Source organism: Idiotropiscis lumnitzeri, chromosome 12, assembly GCF_059441095.1.
Source record: "Idiotropiscis lumnitzeri isolate Australia: NSW breed Sydney's pygmy pipehorse chromosome 12, RoL_Ilum_1.0, whole genome shotgun sequence".
Classification (NCBI taxonomy): domain Eukaryota; kingdom Metazoa; phylum Chordata; class Actinopteri; order Syngnathiformes; family Syngnathidae; genus Idiotropiscis; species Idiotropiscis lumnitzeri.
The window spans coordinates 3,097,712-3,120,574 of NC_142402.1; the positions used below are offsets into that span (position 1 = coordinate 3,097,712).

Sequence of the window (22,863 nt, forward strand, 5' to 3'; positions counted from 1 at the left end):
ATGTTCTTGTTCTTCATGACTTTCGCCACTTTAATCATTAGTCTCCTGTGGTTGATTGTATCGTAAGCGGCGGAAAGATCGACAAAAACTGCCCCAGTGATCTTACCCTCCTGGAAGCCATCTTCAATGTACTGTACCAAGTTTAGTACTTGGCCACAGCAGGATCTTCCAGCTCTGAATCCGGCTTGGTCACGAGAGAGGTGTTCCTCAACTGTCGGAGTTATTCGTGAAAGTATCAGACGTTCATAAACCTTGAACAGGATGCATAGCAGACTAATAGGCCTGTAGCTCGATGGGAGAGATGGATCCTTCTCTGGTTTCAATAAGGCAGATACCTTTGCCTTACGCCAGATCTTCGGTATAGTCTTGGTGGCTGCGCAGTTGTTGTAGAGGGTGCGTAACCACTCTTGCGTCTTGTCACCAAAGTGTAGGATCATATCAGGAGATAACCCATCAAGACCACACGCTTTGCCAAGCTTAACATGCTTAATTGCATTAATGAGTTCATCTGGGGTGAATGGGAAGAACTCCTCTGTGCAATTCTCCATCGTCAGACGCATATCAGCTTGCATAGCCTTTAGGTATGAGCGTTCACGGGTGCATGGTTTCCCATTCAATAGTAACTGTGTTGCTACCTGGTTTGGTGTTACTTGCGCACACCGCTGCTCAGGTTGCGAGTTACTATTAAGCTTGTTGATGGTCTTCCAAGCTTTTTTGCTATTATGCATCATATTGATTGATGTCACAAGATTTTCCCATCGTTCTTTCCTTGCCTCCCCTAAGGAAGTTAGTAGGGATTCACCGAGGTCGATGGTCTCAGCGGCGAACGGGTCATTTTCGTATGCTCTAGTATATTGAGCATAGAGTTGTTTTGATGCATCATCAAGTCCAGGGACATACTGCTTAAAGTATCCTCTTGGGATCTGTTTCTTTGCTGTACTCCACACCAGAGAGGTGAAAGCATCGTAGTGTGAGGGTTCAGCTGGAATTACATCAATTTGGGAATCGAGATCTTGCGTGAATCCCTGCCAGTTGGCTCTACCGTAGTTGAACCTCATCAGTGGTTTCGACTCGATAGGTTTAACCACTGGCGAGAGTTCAAGGACAAGCGGTCGATGTTGAGACCTGGGGACTGGCTTACCAAGGGATTTCTTAAATATGTTCTGGTATCTTGACGACACAAAGGCGAGGTCGGGGTTATACCCTCTTTTCCACCTTGCGCTATGGAAGGATGGTTTATCCTTAGCTGAGTGGAGGAGAGAGAGATCGTTTGCCAGCGCCCACTCTTCAACTCTCTCACCGTCTGAGTTGTTAGAGGGGTAGCCCCAGGTGGTATTGTGACTGTTGAAGTCTCCTATAACAACACACACCTTGTCATCAAGGTTCGTATTGGGCCAGCAAAAGGGTGTCGGTGGAGGCTTATACACAGAGAAAACTCTGATCGAGTCAGTCTCCAGCATCAAGACCTCAACTCCGTTGATTGAGAGGTTGTCACTTCTTTTTACAAGCGAACAGTCACGCACAAAAATTGCGCTACCGTGGGTCTGGCTTTCTTGAAAAATAACAAGGTGCATCCCATTTATCTTTGCTGGGGTTGCCGCCTTGTGCGTTTCTTGGATGCAGACAATGTCGGCATCCATCTGGAAAATCAGTTCAGCCTTTGCAAGGGACATGCCCTCCGCGTTGAAGCTGATAATTTTTAGCTTCGACATCTCAGCGGTCGAGGGTCGATCCTTTTACCACCGCTGGATTTTTGGATGGAATGAGATTGTAGCAATCGGTCTCCGGTTAAGGATTACGAGGGACACCACGGGAAGGTTTGCTACTTGGTGGAATGGTGATTAGGCCAGAGTCGGTTGCCGGTGATTTTGATCAGTGTTGTTTCTGTACTGTGGAGGGGTGGAAACTAGAGTAGAAATGTTCTAAGAGGTTGTAGGAGCTGATTTTGGACTGTAGCTAATGTCATTTTCAAGATTTTTGAAAAAAATGCGCGATTAGACCAAGGTTATTGAAATTATAAGGAACTCAAGCATTTTTTTGGGAGTATTCGGGGTACAGTCTCAGTTTTGTTGTTTCATGTTAGTTTTTCCAGCATCTCCCCGTATAGATTTGCATCAAAATTATAAGTTGACTAAGAGACTGGGCGACCATAGTCACACTGAGATGGGCTCGTCCGGGATTTGAACCCGGGACCTCTCGCACCCGAAGCGAGAATCATACCCCTAGACCAACGAGCCACGTTTAGCTAGGTAACTGCCTGTTTGCCGCAAGCCTTCATCGACACTAAGAACCCGGATTTGAACCTGGAACCTCTCCCAACCAACCCTGAATCAACACTAAGACCCTGTTTGGATTTGAACGAGTAACCACTCACAACCATACCCAGAGCCCAATGAGCCACCTCCAATTGATGACATGCTCGTACCAGCGAAGAACCATTCCTATCAGTACGGAAGATTCAGGTGAACTCAAAGTAATCCAGTGTAATGATGGTCTTGTTTTGGATTTGAAAGAGGGTCCTCAGTGAGAATTATACCCGTAGTCCAACGAGCCAAAGTGCTTGCCACAAAGTATCGAAATCAGTTAACTTTATAGATCGTAGTCATAATTAAAGTCAAGTGGTGGTCTTCCAACTCTCAGAATCGCCACAGCTTAGTCTCATAATACTCAAATTTGGTATCTCACTGCAACATTAGCAAACGTTATTAGGGTTTTCTCAATGTATTAATACAGGCGTGTATTATCGCAATGTATTGTTGGGGATCGTTCGTGCATCTTCCAGTATTTAATCGTTTCTGCAGAGTGATCTTCCCGTTAAAGAAATGTACGTTCACTTGATGCATTGCATACATGGCAAGAACACTACATTTTAAGAACGAAAAAACATGCATGATCAGGGCCAGATAAAACGTTTTCTATGATGGACGTCTCTATTCTTTTGGACAAGAAGTACTAAGCATTGGTTGTTCAGTGGTAGAATTCTCGCTTGCCATTCGTGTGGCCCGACTTCAATTCCCGGCCAATGCAATATGTTAGGCTGTGTGGTTACGCGTCAATTGCTATCATAATGTGTTATCAGGCAGCGCCATCCCTGGTCTGTTCTCACCTGCGAATATACCTTGTGTCATAACAACTATGTCTGTGGTCACCCTCATTATTGGGGGAGGGATGCAAAACTGTCTACCAGTTTTTAGAATATCAATAACATTCCATTTTCTAATGTGGAGCCCCGAGGCTATTTGTCAGAACCTGCTGATGTTTTTACACATCCGCTTTTTGGCCTAATTTAAGCAATTGTTGCTTTTAATCAGGAGGTTGTTTTTTTTTATTTGCAGTAAATTATTGCAAGTTCTGTTAATGGGAGTGATCAAATACAAGGTTGGACGTGCTTTAAAAGGATACTGATGGACGGGGACGCAGGACGATTATTTTATAAAGTAGAAAGTATGCAGATCGGGGATTTTCATTTAATTCTGATGAAAAGGAGAGAGTGGATGACACCCCGAGTCTTAACCTGACCAGAGGGGGAAACTGAGGTATTGTCAAGTGTCATGGGAAAAACTGTCACTTTTGGCTGAGTGGACTTGGTACCTATCTGTAGGATTTCAGTTTTATCATTGTTAAGTTGCAGAAAATTGGATGAAAACCAATAATAAATTTCGGGGAAGCAGTCAATAAATGGAGGAACCCGGAATAGTGGCAGTTGATTATGTGGAGAGGTAGAGCTGAGTGTCATCTGCATAACAGTGGGAGTGTCGGTTTAGTTTGTGAAATATCTTGACAAGAGGTAGGGTATAGATAAAGAATGTCATGGAGTCTTTTCAGGAGGATGGTTTTAGAAATTGTATCGCAAGCTGCTATCAGATCAAAGAGGGTGAGAATGGTCATTCATTCATAGCTTATCAGCCCATCTTTCCACCCAGCGAATGGCAGTATCGGTGGCATCTCGTAGGTCTTCTTCTGAGCACCTTGGGCCTGCTGGGCAGTGTCGAAGCAGATGGTCGAGGGTTTGGATGGCTTCGCCACACTCGCATCTTGCTGAGTCGGCGAATCCCCATCGGTGCAGGTTGTCTCCCGTCTTGGCAACCTGAGAGCGCGCTCGATTGAGCGCGACCCAATGTTTCCTTGGTAGGTCTGAACCACGGGGTAGGTGTTCAGAAGGGCTAGGTACACTGATGTTCTGGTACTCGTAGCTCTCCTGCCACCTGGTGTTACGGTAGTTCGTAGGTGTCCTTGCACCAAGTTCTCTAACGGTGTTGAAGCCACGTCGTGAAGGCAGTCTTGCTTCGATCTCCTGGTGACCGAACAGAGGGTGACGATGGTCGTCCAGCTGCTTCTGACGTTCGATTTTACTAATTGTCTCCCTGCGGATGTCAGGAGGGGCTATTCCTGATAGAGAGTACAAAGCCGGGAGTGGTGTTGGCTTTAAAGTGCCTGTGATAACACGGCAGCACTTATTCAGTTCAGCATCGACCTTGGAAGCATGACTTGAACGTGCCCAGACTGGTGCACAATATTCAGCGGTGGAAAAACACAGTGCTAAAGATGATATGCGCAAAGTGTCTGCATTTGCACCCCACTTAGTGTTGGCTAAGATGCTGACTAAGTTGTTGCGAGACGATAACTTTTTTCGCAGCTTGGACACATGTTCGCTAAATGTTAGCGATCTATCCAGAGTCACGCCAAGGTATACTGGGAATTTGGTTTTCTTCAGGGGGACCCCGTCCCATTTGATGTTAAGCTCTCGCTTAGCGAGGTAGTTCTTTAAGTGGAATGCGCAAGATTGGGTTTTACCGGGGTTGGCGTTTAGAAAATTGTCCCTGTAATATTGTGAAAGTTGTGACAAAGCAGATGTCAGTCGCTCTTCAACAACTTCGAAGGTGTTCGCCTGTGTGGCAATGCAAAGGTCGTCGGCGTATATGAAACGTCTGATGTTCCGGAACTCTGGCTGGTCATTTGTGTACAAATTGAAGAGCGCAGGTGCAAGCACAGAACGCTGGGGCAAGCCATTTTTCTGATCACGCCATCTACTTTGTTTTCCACTCATCTCGACGAAGAAACGGCGGTGTTTCAGGAGAGACTCAATAATCTGAACGATGTTCTTGTTCTTCATGACTTTCGCCACTTTAATCATTAGTCTCCTGTGGTTGATTGTATCGTAAGCGGCGGAAAGATCGACAAAAACTGCCCCAGTGATCTTACCCTCCTGGAAGCCATCTTCAATGTACTGTACCAAGTTTAGTACTTGGCCACAGCAGGATCTTCCAGCTCTGAATCCGGCTTGGTCACGAGAGAGGTGTTCCTCAACTTTCGGAGTTATTCGTGAAAGTATCAGACGTTCATAAACCTTGAACAGGATGCATAGCAGACTAATAGGCCTGTAGCTCGATGGGAGAGATGGATCCTTCTCTGGTTTCAATAAGGCAGATACCTTTGCCTTACGCCAGATCTTCGGTATAGTCTTGGTGGCTGCGCAGTTGTTGTAGAGGGTGCGTAACCACTCTTGCGTCTTGTCACCAAAGTGTAGGATCATATCAGGAGATAACCCATCAAGACCACACGCTTTGCCAAGCTTAACATGCTTAATTGCATTAATGAGTTCATCTGGGGTGAATGGGAAGAACTCCTCTGTGCAATTCTCCATCGTCAGACGCATATCAGCTTGCATAGCCTTTAGGTATGAGCGTTCACGGGTGCATGGTTTCCCATTCAATAGTAACTGTGTTGCTACCTGGTTTGGTGTTACTTGCGCACACCGCTGCTCAGGTTGCGAGTTACTATTAAGCTTGTTGATGGTCTTCCAAGCTTTTTTGCTATTATGCATCATATTGATTGATGTCACAAGATTTTCCCATCGTTCTTTCCTTGCCTCCCCTAAGGAAGTTAGTAGGGATTCACCGAGGTCGATGGTCTCAGCGGCGAACGGGTCATTTTCGTATGCTCTAGTATATTGAGCATAGAGTTGTTTTGATGCATCATCAAGTCCAGGGACATACTGCTTAAAGTATCCTCTTGGGATCTGTTTCTTTGCTGTACTCCACACCAGAGAGGTGAAAGCATCGTAGTGTGAGGGTTCAGCTGGAATTACATCAATTTGGGAATCGAGATCTTGCGTGAATCCCTGCCAGTTGGCTCTACCGTAGTTGAACCTCATCAGTGGTTTCGACTCGATAGGTTTAACCACTGGCGAGAGTTCAAGGACAAGCGGTCGATGTTGAGACCTGGGGACTGGCTTACCAAGGGATTTCTTAAATATGTTCTGGTATCTTGACGACACAAAGGCGAGGTCGGGGTTATACCCTCTTTTCCACCTTGCGCTATGGAAGGATGGTTTATCCTTAGCTGAGTGGAGGAGAGAGAGATCGTTTGCCAGCGCCCACTCTTCAACTCTCTCACCGTCTGAGTTGTTAGAGGGGTAGCCCCAGGTGGTATTGTGACTGTTGAAGTCTCCTATAACAACACACACCTTGTCATCAAGGTTCGTATTGGGCCAGCAAAAGGGTGTCGGTGGAGGCTTATACACAGAGAAAACTCTGATCGAGTCAGTCTCCAGCATCAAGACCTCAACTCCGTTGATTGAGAGGTTGTCACTTCTTTTTACAAGCGAACAGTCACGCACAAAAATTGCGCTACCGTGGGTCTGGCTTTCTTGAAAAATAACAAGGTGCATCCCATTTATCTTTGCTGGGGTTGCCGCCTTGTGCGTTTCTTGGATGCAGACAATGTCGGCATCCATCTGGGAAATCAGTTCAGCCTTTGCAAGGGACATGCCCTCCGCGTTGAAGCTGATAATTTTTAGCTTCGACATCTCAGCGGTCGAGGGTCGATCCTTTTACCACCGCTGGATTTTTGGATGGAATGAGATTGTAGCAATCGGTCTCCGGTTAAGGATTACGAGGGACACCACGGGAAGGTTTGCTACTTGGTGGAATGGTGATTAGGCCAGAGTCGGTTGCCGGTGATTTTGATCAGTGTTGTTTCTGTACTGTGGAGGGGTGGAAACTAGAGTAGAAATGTTCTAAGAGGTTGTAGGAGCTGATTTTGGACTGTAGCTAATGTCATTTTCAAGATTTTTGAAAAAAATGCGCGATTAGACCAAGGTTATTGAAATTATAAGGAACTCAAGCATTTTTTTGGGAGTATTCGGGGTACAGTCTCAGTTTTGTTGTTTCATGTTAGTTTTTCCAGCATCTCCCCGTATAGATTTGCATCAAAATTATAAGTTGACTAAGAGACTGGGCGACAATAGTCACACTGAGATGGGCTCGTCCGGGATTTGAACCCGGGACCTCTCGCACCCGAAGCGAGAATCATACCCCTAGACCAACGAGCCACGTTTAGCTAGGTAACTGCCTGTTTGCCGCAAGCCTTCATCGACACTAAGAACCCGGATTTGAACCTGGAACCTCTCCCAACCAACCCTGAATCAACACTAAGACCCTGTTTGGATTTGAACGAGTAACCACTCACAACCATACCCAGAGCCCAATGAGCCACCTCCAATTGATGACATGCTCGTACCAGCGAAGAACCATTCCTATCAGTACGGAAGATTCAGGTGAACTCAAAGTAATCCAGTGTAATGATGGTCTTGTTTTGGATTTGAAAGAGGGTCCTCAGTGAGAATTATACCCGTAGTCCAACGAGCCAAAGTGCTTGCCACAAAGTATCGAAATCAGTTAACTTTATAGATCGTAGTCATAATTAAAGTCAAGTGGTGGTCTTCCAACTCTCAGAATCGCCACAGCTTAGTCTCATAATACTCAAATTTGGTATCTCACTGCAACATTAGCAAACGTTATTAGGGTTTTCTCAATGTATTAATACAGGCGTGTATTATCGCAATGTATTGTTGGGGATCGTTCGTGCATCTTCCAGTATTTAATCGTTTCTGCAGAGTGATCTTCCCGTTAAAGAAATGTACGTTCACTTGATGCATTGCATACATGGCAAGAACACTACATTTTAAGAACGAAAAAACATGCATGATCAGGGCCAGATAAAACGTTTTCTATGATGGACGTCTCTATTCTTTTGGACAAGAAGTACTAAGCATTGGTTGTTCAGTGGTAGAATTCTCGCTTGCCATTCGTGTGGCCCGACTTCAATTCCCGGCCAATGCAATATGTTAGGCTGTGTGGTTACGCGTCAATTGCTATCATAATGTGTTATCAGGCAGCGCCATCCCTGGTCTGTTCTCACCTGCGAATATACCTTGTGTCATAACAACTATGTCTGTGGTCACCCTCATTATTGGGGGAGGGATGCAAAACTGTCTACCAGTTTTTAGAATATCAATAACATTCCATTTTCTAATGTGGAGCCCCGAGGCTATTTGTCAGAACCTGCTGATGTTTTTACACATCCGCTTTTTGGCCTAATTTAAGCAATTGTTGCTTTTAATCAGGAGGTTGTTTTTTTTTATTTTCAGTAAATTATTGCAAGTTCTGTTAATGGGAGTGATCAAATACAAGGTTGGACGTGCTTTAAAAGGATACTGATGGACGGGGACGCAGGACGATTATTTTATAAAGTAGAAAGTATGCAGATCGGGGATTTTCATTTAATTCTGATGAAAAGGAGAGAGTGGATGACACCCCGAGTCTTAACCTGACCAGAGGGGGAAACTGAGGTATTGTCAAGTGTCATGGGAAAAACTGTCACTTTTGGCTGAGTGGACTTGGTACCTATCTGTAGGATTTCAGTTTTATCATTGTTAAGTTGCAGAAAATTGGATGAAAACCAATAATAAATTTCGGGGAAGCAGTCAATAAATGGAGGAACCCGGAATAGTGGCAGTTGATTATGTGGAGAGGTAGAGCTGAGTGTCATCTGCATAACAGTGGGAGTGTCGGTTTAGTTTGTGGAATATCTTGACAAGAGGTAGGGTATAGATAAAGAATGTCATGGAGTCTTTTCAGGAGGATGGTTTTAGAAATTGTATCGCAAGCTGCTATCAGATCAAAGAGGGTGAGAATGGTCATTCATTCATAGCTTATCAGCCCATCTTTCCACCCAGCGAATGGCAGTATCGGTGGCATCTCGTAGGTCTTCTTCTGAGCACCTTGGGCCTGCTGGGCAGTGTCGAAGCAGATGGTCGAGGGTTTGGATGGCTTCGCCACACTCGCATCTTGCTGAGTCGGCGAATCCCCATCGGTGCAGGTTGTCTCCCGTCTTGGCAACCTGAGAGCGCGCTCGATTGAGCGCGACCCAATGTTTCCTTGGTAGGTCTGAACCACGGGGTAGGTGTTCAGAAGGGCTAGGTACACTGATGTTCTGGTACTCGTAGCTCTCCTGCCACCTGGTGTTACGGTAGTTCGTAGGTGTCCTTGCACCAAGTTCTCTAACGGTGTTGAAGCCACGTCGTGAAGGCAGTCTTGCTTCGATCTCCTGGTGACCGAACAGAGGGTGACGATGGTCGTCCAGCTGCTTCTGACGTTCGATTTTACTAATTGTCTCCCTGCGGATGTCAGGAGGGGCTATTCCTGATAGAGAGTACAAAGCCGGGAGTGGTGTTGGCTTTAAAGTGCCTGTGATAACACGGCAGCACTTATTCAGTTCAGCATCGACCTTGGAAGCATGACTTGAACGTGCCCAGACTGGTGCACAATATTCAGCGGTGGAAAAACACAGTGCTAAAGATGATATGCGCAAAGTGTCTGCATTTGCACCCCACTTAGTGTTGGCTAAGATGCTGACTAAGTTGTTGCGAGACGATAACTTTTTTCGCAGCTTGGACACATGTTCGCTAAATGTTAGCGATCTATCCAGAGTCACGCCAAGGTATACTGGGAATTTGGTTTTCTTCAGGGGGACCCCGTCCCATTTGATGTTAAGCTCTCGCTTAGCGAGGTAGTTCTTTAAGTGGAATGCGCAAGATTGGGTTTTACCGGGGTTGGCGTTTAGAAAATTGTCCCTGTAATATTGTGAAAGTTGTGACAAAGCAGATGTCAGTCGCTCTTCAACAACTTCGAAGGTGTTCGCCTGTGTGGCAATGCAAAGGTCGTCGGCGTATATGAAACGTCTGATGTTCCGGAACTCTGGCTGGTCATTTGTGTACAAATTGAAGAGCGCAGGTGCAAGCACAGAACGCTGGGGCAAGCCATTTTTCTGATCACGCCATCTACTTTGTTTTCCACTCATCTCGACGAAGAAACGGCGGTGTTTCAGGAGAGACTCAATAATCTGAACGATGTTCTTGTTCTTCATGACTTTCGCCACTTTAATCATTAGTCTCCTGTGGTTGATTGTATCGTAAGCGGCGGAAAGATCGACAAAAACTGCCCCAGTGATCTTACCCTCCTGGAAGCCATCTTCAATGTACTGTACCAAGTTTAGTACTTGGCCACAGCAGGATCTTCCAGCTCTGAATCCGGCTTGGTCACGAGAGAGGTGTTCCTCAACTTTCGGAGTTATTCGTGAAAGTATCAGACGTTCATAAACCTTGAACAGGATGCATAGCAGACTAATAGGCCTGTAGCTCGATGGGAGAGATGGATCCTTCTCTGGTTTCAATAAGGCAGATACCTTTGCCTTACGCCAGATCTTCGGTATAGTCTTGGTGGCTGCGCAGTTGTTGTAGAGGGTGCGTAACCACTCTTGCGTCTTGTCACCAAAGTGTAGGATCATATCAGGAGATAACCCATCAAGACCACACGCTTTGCCAAGCTTAACATGCTTAATTGCATTAATGAGTTCATCTGGGGTGAATGGGAAGAACTCCTCTGTGCAATTCTCCATCGTCAGACGCATATCAGCTTGCATAGCCTTTAGGTATGAGCGTTCACGGGTGCATGGTTTCCCATTCAATAGTAACTGTGTTGCTACCTGGTTTGGTGTTACTTGCGCACACCGCTGCTCAGGTTGCGAGTTACTATTAAGCTTGTTGATGGTCTTCCAAGCTTTTTTGCTATTATGCATCATATTGATTGATGTCACAAGATTTTCCCATCGTTCTTTCCTTGCCTCCCCTAAGGAAGTTAGTAGGGATTCACCGAGGTCGATGGTCTCAGCGGCGAACGGGTCATTTTCGTATGCTCTAGTATATTGAGCATAGAGTTGTTTTGATGCATCATCAAGTCCAGGGACATACTGCTTAAAGTATCCTCTTGGGATCTGTTTCTTTGCTGTACTCCACACCAGAGAGGTGAAAGCATCGTAGTGTGAGGGTTCAGCTGGAATTACATCAATTTGGGAATCGAGATCTTGCGTGAATCCCTGCCAGTTGGCTCTACCGTAGTTGAACCTCATCAGTGGTTTCGACTCGATAGGTTTAACCACTGGCGAGAGTTCAAGGACAAGCGGTCGATGTTGAGACCTGGGGACTGGCTTACCAAGGGATTTCTTAAATATGTTCTGGTATCTTGACGACACAAAGGCGAGGTCGGGGTTATACCCTCTTTTCCACCTTGCGCTATGGAAGGATGGTTTATCCTTAGCTGAGTGGAGGAGAGAGAGATCGTTTGCCAGCGCCCACTCTTCAACTCTCTCACCGTCTGAGTTGTTAGAGGGGTAGCCCCAGGTGGTATTGTGACTGTTGAAGTCTCCTATAACAACACACACCTTGTCATCAAGGTTCGTATTGGGCCAGCAAAAGGGTGTCGGTGGAGGCTTATACACAGAGAAAACTCTGATCGAGTCAGTCTCCAGCATCAAGACCTCAACTCCGTTGATTGAGAGGTTGTCACTTCTTTTTACAAGCGAACAGTCACGCACAAAAATTGCGCTACCGTGGGTCTGGCTTTCTTGAAAAATAACAAGGTGCATCCCATTTATCTTTGCTGGGGTTGCCGCCTTGTGCGTTTCTTGGATGCAGACAATGTCGGCATCCATCTGGGAAATCAGTTCAGCCTTTGCAAGGGACATGCCCTCCGCGTTGAAGCTGATAATTTTTAGCTTCGACATCTCAGCGGTCGAGGGTCGATCCTTTTACCACCGCTGGATTTTTGGATGGAATGAGATTGTAGCAATCGGTCTCCGGTTAAGGATTACGAGGGACACCACGGGAAGGTTTGCTACTTGGTGGAATGGTGATTAGGCCAGAGTCGGTTGCCGGTGATTTTGATCAGTGTTGTTTCTGTACTGTGGAGGGGTGGAAACTAGAGTAGAAATGTTCTAAGAGGTTGTAGGAGCTGATTTTGGACTGTAGCTAATGTCATTTTCAAGATTTTTGAAAAAAATGCGCGATTAGACCAAGGTTATTGAAATTATAAGGAACTCAAGCATTTTTTTGGGAGTATTCGGGGTACAGTCTCAGTTTTGTTGTTTCATGTTAGTTTTTCCAGCATCTCCCCGTATAGATTTGCATCAAAATTATAAGTTGACTAAGAGACTGGGCGACAATAGTCACACTGAGATGGGCTCGTCCGGGATTTGAACCCGGGACCTCTCGCACCCGAAGCGAGAATCATACCCCTAGACCAACGAGCCACGTTTAGCTAGGTAACTGCCTGTTTGCCGCAAGCCTTCATCGACACTAAGAACCCGGATTTGAACCTGGAACCTCTCCCAACCAACCCTGAATCAACACTAAGACCCTGTTTGGATTTGAACGAGTAACCACTCACAACCATACCCAGAGCCCAATGAGCCACCTCCAATTGATGACATGCTCGTACCAGCGAAGAACCATTCCTATCAGTACGGAAGATTCAGGTGAACTCAAAGTAATCCAGTGTAATGATGGTCTTGTTTTGGATTTGAAAGAGGGTCCTCAGTGAGAATTATACCCGTAGTCCAACGAGCCAAAGTGCTTGCCACAAAGTATCGAAATCAGTTAACTTTATAGATCGTAGTCATAATTAAAGTCAAGTGGTGGTCTTCCAACTCTCAGAATCGCCACAGCTTAGTCTCATAATACTCAAATTTGGTATCTCACTGCAACATTAGCAAACGTTATTAGGGTTTTCTCAATGTATTAATACAGGCGTGTATTATCGCAATGTATTGTTGGGGATCGTTCGTGCATCTTCCAGTATTTAATCGTTTCTGCAGAGTGATCTTCCCGTTAAAGAAATGTACGTTCACTTGATGCATTGCATACATGGCAAGAACACTACATTTTAAGAACGAAAAAACATGCATGATCAGGGCCAGATAAAACGTTTTCTATGATGGACGTCTCTATTCTTTTGGACAAGAAGTACTAAGCATTGGTTGTTCAGTGGTAGAATTCTCGCTTGCCATTCGTGTGGCCCGACTTCAATTCCCGGCCAATGCAATATGTTAGGCTGTGTGGTTACGCGTCAATTGCTATCATAATGTGTTATCAGGCAGCGCCATCCCTGGTCTGTTCTCACCTGCGAATATACCTTGTGTCATAACAACTATGTCTGTGGTCACCCTCATTATTGGGGGAGGGATGCAAAACTGTCTACCAGTTTTTAGAATATCAATAACATTCCATTTTCTAATGTGGAGCCCCGAGGCTATTTGTCAGAACCTGCTGATGTTTTTACACATCCGCTTTTTGGCCTAATTTAAGCAATTGTTGCTTTTAATCAGGAGGTTGTTTTTTTTTATTTGCAGTAAATTATTGCAAATTCTGTTAATGGGAGTGATCAAATACAAGGTTGGACGTGCTTTAAAAGGATACTGATGGACGGGGACGCAGGACGATTATTTTATAAAGTAGAAAGTATGCAGATCGGGGATTTTCATTTAATTCTGATGAAAAGGAGAGAGTGGATGACACCCCGAGTCTTAACCTGACCAGAGGGGGAAACTGAGGTATTGTCAAGTGTCATGGGAAAAACTGTCACTTTTGGCTGAGTGGACTTGGTACCTATCTGTAGGATTTCAGTTTTATCATTGTTAAGTTGCAGAAAATTGGATGAAAACCAATAATAAATTTCGGGGAAGCAGTCAATAAATGGAGGAACCCGGAATAGTGGCAGTTGATTATGTGGAGAGGTAGAGCTGAGTGTCATCTGCATAACAGTGGGAGTGTCGGTTTAGTTTGTGAAATATCTTGACAAGAGGTAGGGTATAGATAAAGAATGTCATGGAGTCTTTTCAGGAGGATGGTTTTAGAAATTGTATCGCAAGCTGCTATCAGATCAAAGAGGGTGAGAATGGTGATTAGGCCAGAGTCGGTTGCCGGTGATTTTGATCAGTGCTGTTTCTGTCCTGTGGAGGGGTGGAAACTAGAGTAGAAATTTTCTAAGAGGTTGTAGGAGCTGATTTTGGACTGTAGCTAGGTAGCTAATGTCATTTCCAAGATTTTTGAAAAAAATGCGCGATTGGACCAAGGTTTTTGAAATTATAAGGAACTCAAGCATTTTTTTGGGAGTATTCGGGGTATAGTCTCAGTTTTGTTGTTTCATGTTACTTTTTCCAGCATCTCCCTGTATAGATTTGCATCAAAATTATAAGTTGACTAAGAGACTGGGCGACCATACCGACACTGAGATGGGCTCGTCCGGGATTTGAACACGGGACCTCTCGCACCCAAAGCGAGAATCATACCCCTAGACCAACGAGCCACGTTTAGCTGGATAACTGCCTGTTGGCCGCAAGCCTTCATCGACACTAAGAACCCGGATTTGAACCTGGAACCTCTCCCAACCAACCCTGAATCAACACTAAGAACCTGTTTGGATTTGAACGAGAAACCACTCACAACCATAGCCAGAGCCCAATGAGCCACCTCCAATTGATGACGTGCTCGTACCAGCGAAGAACCATTCCTATCAGTACGGAAGATTCAGGTGAACTCAAAGTAATCCAGTGTAATGATGGTCTTGTTTTGGATTTGAAAGAGGGTCCTCAGTGAGAATTATACCCGTAGTCCAACGAGCCAAAGTGCTTGCCACAAAGTATCGAAATCAGTTAACTTTATAGATCGTAGTCATAATTAAAGTCAAGTGGTGGTCTTCCAACTCTCAGAATCGCCACAGCTTAGTCTCATAATACTCAAATTTGGTATCTCACTGCAACATTATCAAACGTTATTAGGGTTTTCTCAATGTATTAATACAGGCGTGTATTATCGCAATGTATTGTTGGGGATCGTTCGTGCATCTTCCAGTATTTAATCGTTTCTGCAGGGTGATCTTACCGTTAAAGAAATGTACGTTCACTTGATGCATTGCATACATGGCAAGAACACTACATTTTAAGAACGAAAAAACATGCATGATCAGGGCCAGATAAAACGTTTTCTATGATGGACGTCTCTATTCTTTTGGACAAGAAGTACTCAGCATTGGTTGTTCAGTGGTAGAATTCTCGCTTGCCATTCGTGTGGCCCGACTTCAATTCCCGGCCAATGCAATATGTTAGGCTGTGTGGTTACGCGTCAATTGCTATCATAATGTGTTATCAGGCAGCGCCATCCCTGGTCTGTTCTCACCTGCGAATATACCTTGTGTCATCACAACTATATCTGTGGTCACCCTCATTATTGGGGGAGGGATGCAAAACTGTTTACCAGTTTTTAGAATATCAATAACATTCCATTTTCTAATGTGGAGCTATTTGTCAGAACCTGCTGATGTTTTTACACATCCGCTTTTTGGCCTAATTTAAGCAATTGTTGCTTTTAATCAGGAGGTTGTTTTTTTTTATTTGCAGTAAATTATTGCAAGTTCTGTTAATGGGAGTGATCAAATACAAGGTTGGACGTGCTTGAAAAGGATACTGATGGACGGGGACGCAGGACGATTATTTTATAAAGTAGAAAGTATGCAGATCGGGGATTTTCATTTAATTCTGATGAAAAGGAGAGAGTGGATGACACCCCGAGTCTTAACCTGACCAGAGGGGGAAACTGAGGTATTGTCAAGTGTCATGGGAAAAACTGTCACTTTTGGCTGAGTGGACTTGGTACCTATCTGTAGGATTTCAGTTTTATCATTGTTAAGTTGCAGAAAATTGGATGAAAACCAATAATAAATTTCGGGGAAGCAGTCAATAAATGGAGGAACCCGGAATAGTGGCAGTTGATTATGTGGAGAGGTAGAGCTGAGTGTCATCTGCATAACAGTGGGAGTGTCGGTTTAGTTTGTGAAATATCTTGACAAGAGGTAGGGTATAGATAAAGAATGTCATGGAGTCTTTTCAGGAGGATGGTTTTAGAAATTGTATCGCAAGCTGCTATCAGATCAAAGAGGGTGAGAATGGTGATTAGGCCAGAGTCGGTTGCCGGTGATTTTGATCAGTGCTGTTTCTGTCCTGTGGAGGGGTGGAAACTAGAGTAGAAATTTTCTAAGAGGTTGTAGGAGCTGATTTTGGACTGTAGCTAGGTAGCTAATGTCATTTCCAAGATTTTTGAAAAAAATGCGCGATTGGACCAAGGTTTTTGAAATTATAAGGAACTCAAGCATTTTTTTGGGAGTATTCGGGGTATAGTCTCAGTTTTGTTGTTTCATGTTAGTTTTTCCAGCATCTCCCTGTATAGATTTGCATCAAAATTATAAGTTGACTAAGAGACTGGGCGACCATACCGACACTGAGATGGGCTCGTCCGGGATTTGAACCCGGGACCTCTCGCACCCAAAGCGAGAATCATACCCCTAGACCAACGAGCCACGTTTAGCTGGATAACTGCCTGTTGGCCGCAAGCCTTCATCGACACTAAGAACCCGGATTTGAACCTGGAACCTCTCCCAACCAACCCTGAATCAACACTAAGACCCTGTTTGGATTTGAACGAGAAACCACTCACAACCATAGCCAGAGCCCAATGAGCCACCTCCAATTGATGACATGCTCGTACCAGCGAAGAACCATTCCTATCAGTACGGAAGATTCAGGTGAACTCAAAGTAATCCAGTGTAATGATGGTCTTGTTTTGGATTTGAAAGAGGGTCCTCAGTGAGAATTATACCCGTAGTCCAACGAGCCAAAGTGCTTGCCACAAAGTATCGAAATCAGTTAACTTTATAGATCGTAGTCATAATTAAAGTCAAGTGGTGGTGTTCCAACTATCAGAATCGCCACAGCTTAGTCTCATAATACTCAAATTTGGTATCTCACTGTAACATTATCAAACGTTATTAGGGTTCTCTCAATGTATTAATACAGGCGTGTATTACCGCAATCTATTGTTGGGGATCGTTCGTGCATCTTCCAGTATTTAATCGTTTCTGCAGAGTGATCTTACCGTTAAAGAAATGTATCGTTCACTTGATGCATTGCATACATGGCAAGAACGCTACATTTTAAGAACGAAAAAACATGCATTATCAGGGCCAGATAAAACGTTTTCTATGGTTGACGTCTATTCTATTGGACAAGAAGTACTAAGCATTGGTTGTTCAGTGGTAGAATTCTCGCTTGCCATGCGTGTGGCCCGAGTTCAATTCCCGGCCATTGCAATATGTTAGACTGTGTGGTTATGCGTCAATTGCTATCATAATGTGTTGTCAGGCAGCGCCATCCCTGGTCTGTTCGCACCTGCGAATATACCTTGTGTCATAACACCTATGTCTGCGGTCACCCTCATTATTGGGGGTGGGATGCAAAACTGTCTACCAGTTTTTAGAATATCAATAACATTCCATTTTCTAATGTGGAGCCCCGAGGCTATTTGTCAGAACCTGCTGATGTTTTTACAAATCCGCTTTTTGGCCTAATTTTAGCAATTGTTGCTTTTAATCAGGAGGTTTTTTTTTTTTAGTTGCAGTAAATTATTGCATGTTCTGTTAATGGGACTGATCAAATACAAGGTTGGACGTGCTTTAAAAGGATACTGATGGACGGGGACGCAGGACGATTATTTTATAAAGTAGAAAGTATGCAGATCGGGGATTTTCATTTAATTCTGATGAAAAGGAGAGAGTGGATGACACCCCGAGTCTTAACCTGACCAGAGGGGGAAACTGAGGTATTGTCAAGTGTCATGGGAAAAACTGTCACTTTTGGCTGAGTGGACTTGGTACCTATCTGTAGGATTTCAGTTTTATCATTGTTAAGTTGCAGAAAATTGGATGAAAACCAATAATAAATTTCGGGGAAGCAGTCAATAAATGGAGGAACCCGGAATAGTGGCAGTTGATTATGTGGAGAGGTAGAGCTGAGTGTCATCTGCATAACAGTGGGAGTGTCGGTTTAGTTTGTGAAATATCTTGACAAGAGGTAGGGTATAGATAAAGGATGTCATGGAGTCTTTTCAGGAGGATGGTTTTAGAAATTGTATCGCAAGCTGCTATCAGATCAAAGAGGGTGAGAATGGTGATTAGGCCAGAGTCGGTTGCCGGTGATTTTGATCAGTGTTGTTTCTGTACTGTGGAGGGGTGGAAACTAGAGTAGAAATGTTCTAAGAGGTTGTAGGAGCTGATTTTGGACTGTAGCTAATGTCATTTTCAAGATTTTTGAAAAAAATGCGCGATTAGACCAAGGTTATTGAAATTATAAGGAACTCAAGCATTTTTTTGGGAGTATTCGGGGTACAGTCTCAGTTTTGTTTTTTCATGTTAGTTTTTCCAGCATCTCCCCGTATAGATTTACATCAAAATTATAAGTTGACTAAGAGACGGGGCGACCATAGTCACACTGAGATGGGCTCATCCGGGATTTGAACCCGGGACCTCTCGCACCCGAAGCGAGAATCATACCCCTAGACCAACGAGCCACGTTTAGCTAGGTAACGGCCTGTTTGCCGCAAGCCTTCATCGACACTAAGAACCCGGATTTGAACCTGGAACCTCTCCCAACCAACCCTGAATCAACACTCAGACCCTGTTTGGATTTGAACGTGTAACGACTCACAACCATACCCAGAGCCCAATGAGCCACCTCCAATTGATGACATGCTCGTACCAGCGAAGAACCATTCCTATCAGTACGGAAGATTCAGGTGAACTCAAAGTAATCCAGTGTAATGATGGTCTTGTTTTGGATTTGAAAGAGGGTCCTCAGTGAGAATTATACCCGTAGTCCAACGAGCCAAAGTGCTTGCCACAAAGTATCGAAATCAGTTAACTTTATAGATCGTAGTATTAATTAAAGTCAAGTGGTGGTCTTCCAACTCTCAGAATCGCCACAGCTTAGTCTCATAATACTCAAATTTGGTATCTCACTGCAACATTATCAAACGTTATTAGGGTTTTCTCAATGTATTAATACAGGCGTGTATTATCGCAATGTATTGTTGGGGATCGTTCGTGCATCTACCAGTATTTAATCGTTTCTGCAGAGTGATCTTACCGTTAAAGAAATGTACGTTCACTTGATGCATTGCATACATGGCAAGAACACTACATTTTAAGAACGAAAAAACATGCATGATCAGGGCCAGATAAAACGTTTTCTATGATGGACGTCTCTATTCTTTTGGACAAGAAGTACGAAGCATTGGTTGTTCAGTGGTAGAATTCTCGCTTGCCATTCGTGTGGCCCGACTTCAATTCCCGGCCAATGCAATATGTTAGGCTGTATGGTTCCGCGTCAATTGCTATCATAATGTGTTATCAGGCAGCGCAATCCCTGGTCTGTTCTCACCTGCGAATATACCTTGTGTCATAACAACTATGTCTGTGGTCACCCTCATTATTGGGGGAGGGATGCAAAACTGTCTACCAGTTTTTAGAATATCAATAACATTCCATTTTCTAATGTGGAGCCCCGAGGCTATTTGTCAGAACCTGCTGATGTTTTTACACATCCGCTTTTTGGCCTAATTTTAGCAATTGTTGCTTTTAATCAGGAGGTTGTTTTTTTTTATTTGCAGTAAATTATTGCAAGTTCTGTTAATGGGAGTGATCAAATACAAGGTTGGACGTGCTTTAAAAGGATACTGATGGACGGGGACGCAGGACGATTATTTTATAAAGTAGAAAGTGTGCAGATCGGGGATTTTCATTTAATTCTGATGAAAAGGAGAGAGTGGATGACACCCCGAGTCTTAACCTGACCAGAGGGGGAAACTGAGGTATTGTCAAGTGTCATGGGAAAAACTGTCACTTTTGGCTGAGTGGACTTGGTACCTATCTGTAGGATTTCAGTTTTATCATTGTTAAGTTGCAGAAAATTGGATGAAAACCAATAATAAATTTCGGGGAAGCAGTCAATAAATGGAGGAACCCGGAATAGTGGCAGTTGATTATGTGGAGAGGTAGAGCTGAGTGTCATCTGCATAACAGTGCGAGTGTCGGTTTAGTTTGTGAAATATCTTGACAAGAGGTAGGGTATAGATAAAGAATGTCATGGAGTCTTTTCAGGAGGATGGTTTTAGAAATTGTATCGCAAGCTGCTATCAGATCAAAGAGGGTGAGAATGGTGATTAGGCCAGAGTCGGTTGCCGGTGATTTTGATCAGTGTTGTTTCTGTACTGTGGAGGGGTGGAAACTAGAGTAGAAATGTTCTAAGAGGTTGTAGGAGCTGATTTTGGACTGTAGCTAATGTCATTTTCAAGATTTTTGAAAAAAATGCGCGATTAGACCAAGGTTATTGAAATTATAAGGAACTCAAGCATTTTTTTGGGAGTATTTGGTGTACAGACTCAGTTTTGTTGTTTCATGTTAGTTTTTCCAGCATCTCCCCGTATAGATTTACATCAAAATTATAAGTTGACTAAGAGACTGGGCGACCATAGTCACACTGAGATGGGCTCATCCGGGATTTGAACCCAGGACCTCTCGCACCCGAAGCGAGAATCATACCCCTAGACCAACGAGCCACGTTTAGCTAGGTAACTGCCTGTTTGCCGCAAGCCTTCATCGACACTAAGAACCTGGATTTGAACCTGGAACCTCTCCCAACCAACCCTGAATCAACACTCAGACCCTGTTTGGATTTGAACGTGTAACGACTCACAACCATACCCAGAGCCCAATGAGCCACCTCCAATTGATGACATGCTCGTACCAGCGAAGAACCATTCCTATCAGTACGGAAGATTCAGGTGAACTCAAAGTAATCCAGTGTAATGATGGTCTTGTTTTGGATTTGAAAGAGGGTCCTCAGTGAGAATTATACCCGTAGTCCAACGAGCCAAAGTGCTTGCCACAAAGTATCGAAATCAGTTAACTTTATAGATCGTAGTATTAATTAAAGTCAAGTGGTGGTCTTCCAACTCTCAGAATCGCCACAGCTTAGTCTCATAATACTCAAATTTGGTATCTCACTGCAACATTATCAAACGTTATTAGGGTTTTCTCAATGTATTAATACAGGCGTGTATTATCGCAATGTATTGTTGGGGATCGTTCGTGCATCTACCAGTATTTAATCGTTTCTGCAGAGTGATCTTACCGTTAAAGAAATGTACGTTCACTTGATGCATTGCATACATGGCAAGAACACTACATTTTAAGAACGAAAAAACATGCATGATCAGGGCCAGATAAAACGTTTTCTATGATGGACGTCTCTATTCTTTTGGACAAGAAGTACGAAGCATTGGTTGTTCAGTGGTAGAATTCTCGCTTGCCATTCGTGTGGCCCGACTTCAATTCCCGGCCAATGCAATATGTTAGGCTGTATGGTTCCGCGTCAATTGCTATCATAATGTGTTATCAGGCAGCGCAATCCCTGGTCTGTTCTCACCTGCGAATATACCTTGTGTCATAACAACTATGTCTGTGGTCACCCTCATTATTGGGGGAGGGATGCAAAACTGTCTACCAGTTTTTAGAATATCAATAACATTCCATTTTCTAATGTGGAGCCCCGAGGCTATTTGTCAGAACCTGCTGATGTTTTTACACATCCGCTTTTTGGCCTAATTTTAGCAATTGTTGCTTTTAATCAGGAGGTTGTTTTTTTTTATTTGCAGTAAATTATTGCAAGTTCTGTTAATGGGAGTGATCAAATACAAGGTTGGACGTGCTTTAAAAGGATACTGATGGACGGGGACGCAGGACGATTATTTTATAAAGTAGAAAGTATGCAGATCGGGGATTTTCATTTAATTCTGATGAAAAGGAGAGAATGGATGACACCCCGAGTCTTAACCTGACCAGAGGGGGAAACTGAGGTATTGTCAAGTGTCATGGGAAAAACTGTCACTTTTGGCTGAGTGGACTTGGTACCTATCTGTAGGATTTCAGTTTTATCATTGTTAAGTTGCAGAAAATTGGATGAAAACCAATAATAAATTTCGGGGAAGCAGTCAATAAATGGAGGAACGCGGAATAGTGGCAGTTGATTATGTGGAGAGGTAGAGCTGAGTGTCATCTGCATAACAGTGCGAGTGTCGGTTTAGTTTGTGAAATATCTTGACAAGAGGTAGGGTATAGATAAAGAATGTCATGGAGTCTTTTCAGGAGGATGGTTTTAGAAATTGTATCGCAAGCTGCTATCAGATCAAAGAGGGTGAGAATGGTGATTAGGCCAGAGTCGGTTGCCGGTGATTTTGATCAGTGTTGTTTCTGTACTGTGGAGGGGTGGAAACTAGAGTAGAAATGTTCTAAGAGGTTGTAGGAGCTGATTTTGGACTGTAGCTAATTTCATTTTCAAGATTTTTGAAAAAAATGCGCGATTAGACCAAGGTTATTGAAATTATAAGGAACTCAAGCATTTTTTTGGGAGTATTCGGGGTACAGTCTCAGTTTTGTTGTTTCATGTTAGTTTTTCCAGCATCTCCCCGTATAGATTTGCATCAAAATTATAAGTTGACTAAGAGACTGGGCGACCATAGTCACACTGAGATGGGCTCGTCCGGGATTTGAACCCGGGACCTCTCGCACCCGAAGCGAGAATCATACCCCTAGACCAACGAGCCACGTTTAGCTAGGTAACTGCCTGTTTGCCGCAAGCCTTCATCGACACTAAGAACCCGGATTTGAACCTGGAACCTCTCCCAACCAACCCTGAATCAACACTCAGACCCTGTTTGTATTTGAACGTGTAACGACTCACAACCATACCCAGAGCCCAATGAGCCACCTCCAATTGATGACATGCTCGTACCAGCGAAGA

General features: G+C 44.0%; 8 non-coding genes across 8 annotated transcripts; all 8 read right to left on the reverse strand.

The window, feature by feature from the left end:
• Positions 1-2,165: 2,165 nt before the first annotated feature.
• On the reverse strand, positions 2,166-2,237 carry trnap-cgg (transfer RNA proline (anticodon CGG)). The gene has a single exon. It is a non-coding gene; the product is annotated as a tRNA-Pro (tRNA).
• Positions 2,238-7,261: 5,024 nt separating this feature from the next.
• trnap-cgg (transfer RNA proline (anticodon CGG)) lies at positions 7,262-7,333 on the reverse strand. The gene has a single exon. It is a non-coding gene; the product is annotated as a tRNA-Pro (tRNA).
• A 5,024-nt stretch (positions 7,334-12,357) lies between these two features.
• trnap-cgg (transfer RNA proline (anticodon CGG)) lies at positions 12,358-12,429 on the reverse strand. Its single transcript has one exon. It is a non-coding gene; the product is annotated as a tRNA-Pro (tRNA).
• Positions 12,430-14,411: 1,982 nt separating this feature from the next.
• Positions 14,412-14,483, reverse strand: trnap-ugg (transfer RNA proline (anticodon UGG)). The gene has a single exon. It is a non-coding gene; the product is annotated as a tRNA-Pro (tRNA).
• Positions 14,484-16,457: 1,974 nt separating this feature from the next.
• On the reverse strand, positions 16,458-16,529 carry trnap-ugg (transfer RNA proline (anticodon UGG)). Its single transcript has one exon. It is a non-coding gene; the product is annotated as a tRNA-Pro (tRNA).
• A 1,973-nt stretch (positions 16,530-18,502) lies between these two features.
• trnap-cgg (transfer RNA proline (anticodon CGG)) lies at positions 18,503-18,574 on the reverse strand. The gene has a single exon. It is a non-coding gene; the product is annotated as a tRNA-Pro (tRNA).
• A 1,974-nt stretch (positions 18,575-20,548) lies between these two features.
• On the reverse strand, positions 20,549-20,620 carry trnap-cgg (transfer RNA proline (anticodon CGG)). Its single transcript has one exon. It is a non-coding gene; the product is annotated as a tRNA-Pro (tRNA).
• A 1,974-nt stretch (positions 20,621-22,594) lies between these two features.
• Positions 22,595-22,666, reverse strand: trnap-cgg (transfer RNA proline (anticodon CGG)). The gene has a single exon. It is a non-coding gene; the product is annotated as a tRNA-Pro (tRNA).
• Positions 22,667-22,863: the final 197 nt, after the last annotated feature.